Raw genomic sequence first — 5,000 nt, 5'->3', positions numbered from 1 at the left:
ATCCAACTACGAGCTTTTTAACCGCAACAACTTTAATATACGCTATTGGAGCTGGAATTACCGCGGCTGCTGGCACCAGACTTGCCCTCCAATAGATACTCGTTAAAGGATTTAAAGTGTACTCATTCCGATTACGGGGCCTCGGATGAGTCCCGTATCGTTATTTTTCGTCACTACCTCCCCGTGCCGGGAGTGGGTAATTTGCGCGCCTGCTGCCTTCCTTGGATGTGGTAGCCGTTTCTCAGGCTCCCTCTCCGGAATCGAACCCTGATTCCCCGTTACCCGTTACAACCATGGTAGGCGCAGAACCTACCATCGACAGTTGATAAGGCAGACATTTGAAAGATGCGTCGCCGGTACGAGGACCGTGCGATCAGCCCAAAGTTATTCAGAGTCACCAAGGCAAACGGACCGGACGAGCCGACCGATTGGTTTTGATCTAATAAAAGCGTCCCTTCCATCTCTGGTCGGGACTCTGTTTGCATGTATTAGCTCTAGAATTACCACAGTTATCCAAGTAACGTGGGTACGATCTAAGGAACCATAACTGATTTAATGAGCCATTCGCGGTTTCACCTTAATGCGGCTTGTACTGAGACATGCATGGCTTAATCTTTGAGACAAGCATATGACTACTGGCAGGATCAACCAGGGAGCTGCGTCAACTAGAGCTGAGCAGCCGGCCGCCCGGGAGTGTGTCCCGGGGGCCCGCGCGAACACGCAAGCGTCCGCTCAATCATTCTGCAAACAGGAGGAGGCTGAGCTCCCCTGCACAATACACCTCGAAACCCTCTCAGGTCCCGGCGGCGCGCAGCGCCGTCCCAAGTACTTGGTCGGGTTCGAGAGAGGCGCAATCGCCCGGAGTTAGGCGAGTAGACGCTTTCGGTGCGACCACCCGTGCTCCCAACTGAGCTTGCCGCTGCCGACAGAGGCCCGGGAGCGTGCTGTCGTGGCATTGCCGGCGGGAGACAACACGCGCCACCTACGGTGACCGGCAGCTCCAACGCCAGCGCCACAGAAGGACAAAAGCCCCACTTGGGTGCCGAAGCGAACTCTCCCAGCACAGCGCACGCGCCAACACATCCGCACAGCTGCGATACAAACCACCAGCGAGAACCGCTGGGGCGACCGAGCAGCAGACGGCGTCGCGGCGCCGAGCGCCGGGCGGCAGCGCATCCTCAACGCACACAGTCCTCAATCGGACCAGCACACTGAAGATGTCCACCGCGCTTCGCACCGGGCCCGCGAGGACCTACTTTGGCCGCACGGCGCCGCGCGCAGGGTGCGCCGGCGCGCAGCTGCGACGCCTGCCGCGTCCGTCGGCCGGCGCGCCTGCCACTGGCCGCCCCCACCAGCCGGCTGTAGCGCGTGCGCCCACGCACCGCGCGGCCAGCACGCCGGGAGGCGCCCCCTCACCGGCCGGGGACGGTCCCACCCAGCCACCGCCGCGTATCGCTTCACACCCAGATGCCGTTCAGTTTCGTCGGCATGGTGGGTATCGCTGGAACAACCGGTTAGTACCTCAACCTATCGTCGCCATCACCGATTCACCCCTAGCGAGAACAACCGCACCACAACAGGTTACCATTTGTTCATTTGCGTAACTTCACCAGAAAACGCAGGCGTCCATCGCCATTTGCAACTTCCACGATTATTGCATGCCTGTGTCAGGTGTCACGCCACACTACGTCTGCCCACATACACGCAACAAAATGTGCACGCCTAGACAATACGTGGAAGGTGGCCCCCGTACGTATGCGATGTCCATTGCTCGAACGACTGTCAACCGGCCTCTGTAGCATGTCGCAGATATGGAACGCGGTGCACCATGCCATCACGGTGTGTGAGGAGAGACGACTAGGTCCGAATACATCAACAGACAGCTCATGCTGATCGCCATCCACGGCGTCCGTTCCTCCCACACGTCTCTATGGCGTACCACACTGCAATCCAGCTCTCATAGGGAGACGACACGTAGCTGCGTGCACAATATTTGCACTGTATGGTCCGCCGTTTTTGGGCGCAGTCGTTGTACGGTCACACATGTGCCACGATGTATCATTCAGTACATAAGGACGAATGTGCAGTACAGATTGTGGTTTACGCGTACGACATTAGCGGACAGTTGACACAGGCCGCACCACAACGTAGCCTGAGTACGTCGCATGCGGAGGGCATTGAACATGCAAAGTTCTCACCAACCAGCTTGCGAAGGCAGGGGGCAAGGTGGGGACGTGGGGAGGGGCGGCATGTACGTCCTGCTGCCATCCACATTACAGTGTACAGCAGGAGCATGTGGAAAGTGAGCAAGACTTGCAAGGTGTTTAACATGAAGCGATACACAGGGGAGCGGGGAGTGCGAGTAGCGAACTATATTGCGAGGGTTGCGGGTGGGCAACACTACACTAATTGAACGAGTCGTATAACAATTACAGAGCAGGTTTAGGCGACAACGTGGGTTACGTTAGGCGACAACGTGGGTTACGTTAGGCGACAACGTGGGTTAGGTTAAGGCACGACGTGGGTTAGGTTAAGGCACGACGTGGGTTAGGTTAAGGCACGACATGGGTTAGGTTAAGGCACGACATGGGTTAGGTTAAGGCACGACATGGGTTAGGTTAAGGCACAACATGGGTTAGGTTAAGGCACAACATGGGTTAGGTTAAGGCACAACATGGGTTAGGTTAAGGCACAACATGGGTTAGGTTAAGGCACAACATGGGTTAGGTTAAGGCACAACATGGGTTAGGTTAAGGCACAACATGGGTTAGGTTAAGGCACAACATGGGTTAGGTTAAGGCACAACATGGGTTAGGTTAAGGCACAACATGGGTTAGGTTAAGGCACAACATGGGTTAGGTTAAGGCACAACATGGGTTAGGTTAAGGCACAACATGGGTTAGGTTAAGGCACAACATGGGTTAGGTTAAGGCACAACATGGGTTAGGTTAAGGCACAACATGGGTTAGGTTAAGGCACAACATGGGTTAGGTTAAGGCACAACATGGGTTAGGTTAAGGCACAACATGGGTTAGGTTAAGGCACAAGATGGGTTAGGTTAAGGCACAACATGGGTTAGGTTAAGGCACAACATAGGTTAGGTTAAGGCACAACATGGGTTAGGTTAAGGCACAACATGGGTTAGGTTAAGGCACAACATGGGTTAGGTTAAGGCACAACATGGGTTAGGTTAAGGCACAACATGGGTTAGGTTAAGGCACAACATGGGTTAGGTTAAGGCACAACATGGGTTAGGTTAAGGCACAACATGGGTTAGGTTAAGGCACAACATGGGTTAGGTTAAGGCACAACATGGGTTAGGTTAAGGCACAACATGGGTTAGGTTAAGGCACAACATGGGTTAGGTTAAGGCACAACATGGGTTAGGTTAAGGCACAACATGGGTTAGGTTAAGGCACAACATGGGTTAGGTTAAGGCACAACATGGGTTAGGTTAAGGCACAACATGGGTTAGGTTAAGGCACAACATGGGTTAGGTTAAGGCACAACATGGGTTAGGTTAAGGCACAACATGGGTTAGGTTAAGGCACAACATGGGTTAGGTTAAGGCACAACATGGGTTAGGTTAAGGCACAACATGGGTTAGGTTAAGGCACAACATGGGTTAGGTTAAGGCACAACATGGGTTAGGTTAAGGCACAACATGGGTTAGGTTAAGGCACAACATGGGTTAGGTTAAGGCACAACATAGGTTAGGTTAAGGCACAACATAGGTTAGGTTAAGGCACAACATAGGTTAGGTTAAGGCACAACATAGGTTAGGTTAAGGCACAACATGGGTTAGGTTAAGGCACAACATGGGTTAGGTTAAGGCACAACATGGGTTAGGTTAAGGCACAACATGGGTTAGGTTAAGGCACAACATGGGTTAGGTTAAGGCACAACATGGGTTAGGTTAAGGCACAACATGGGTTAGGTTAAGGCACAACATGGGTTAGGTTAAGGCACAACATGGGTTAGGTTAAGGCACAACATGGGTTAGGTTAAGGCACAACATGGGTTAGGTTAAGGCACAACATGGGTTAGGTTAAGGCACAACATGGGTTAGGTTAAGGCACAACATGGGTTAGGTTAAGGCACAACATGGGTTAGGTTAAGGCACAACATGGGTTAGGTTAAGGCACAACATAGGTTAGGTTAAGGCACAACATAGGTTAGGTTAAGGCACAACATAGGTTAGGTTAAGGCACAACATAGGTTAGGTTAAGGCACAACATAGGTTAGGTTAAGGCACAACATAGGTTAGGTTAAGGCACAACATAGGTTAGGTTAAGGCACAACATAGGTTAGGTTAAGGCACAACATAGGTTAGGTTAAGGTACAACATAGGTTAGGTTAAGGTACAACATAGGTTAGGTTAAGGTACAACATAGGTTAGGTTAAGGTACAACATAGGTTAGGTTAAGGTACAACATAGGTTAGGTTAGGTTAGGTTACACGTTGTTGTAAGGAAAGGTGTAGGGGGGGGCGGGGGCGGCAGGTTCGTTGATAGTGATTATAGTAAGTGAATGCTTGTGACATGATCAGATTTGTCACGTCAGGATGCACCTTTGGCTTATTAGAGGCGGCGCTCCAATTCTATGCTTGTGTCAGACCTGTGTCTTTGACTCATGTCATTGTTTGTGCGCTGTGACAGGAGGTACTATTGTGATGTTGGGTGCACCGTTGTATAGGACATGTGTGGGTGTTGGTGCCTGATCTGCGCAATGGTGGATGTCGAAAGGGTGGGATATTGTATTTTCCGCATGGACCTCCTGGTCTGGTTGTGATAGTGTGGATTGTGTAATGTGGCGGAGAGGATGCACTGGATGTTGTTCCATGCTGGTGCTTACATATTGTATGTGCGCCCGTTAGAAGCAGAGAGTGGTGCGTGATCAGAGTGGCTGGCTGACGTGTGGTTCCCATTGTGGGCAGACTCTTTCAGCATGTATACGGACAGTTGTATATATATTCTGTAGTTTGATGGCTCTGCATTGATT

At 51.6% G+C, this 5,000-nt stretch overlaps 1 non-coding gene across 1 annotated transcript in view; it reads right to left on the bottom strand.

Moving 5' to 3' along the window:
* LOC124731560 overlaps positions 1-655 on the bottom strand; it is a 1,909-nt gene extending 1,254 nt beyond the window's left edge. Inside the window, exon 1 of the ribosomal RNA XR_007008345.1 lies at positions 1-655. This exon is cut by the window's left edge and continues 1,254 nt beyond it. This is a non-coding gene — a ribosomal RNA (small subunit ribosomal RNA).
* Positions 656-5,000: the final 4,345 nt, after the last annotated feature.

Source organism: Schistocerca piceifrons, unplaced genomic scaffold (genome assembly GCF_021461385.2).
Source record: "Schistocerca piceifrons isolate TAMUIC-IGC-003096 unplaced genomic scaffold, iqSchPice1.1 HiC_scaffold_1294, whole genome shotgun sequence".
Classification (NCBI taxonomy): Eukaryota; Metazoa; Arthropoda; class Insecta; order Orthoptera; family Acrididae; genus Schistocerca; species Schistocerca piceifrons.
Note: the sequence above shows the minus strand (reverse complement) of the source record. Positions and strands in the feature narration are given on the sequence as shown.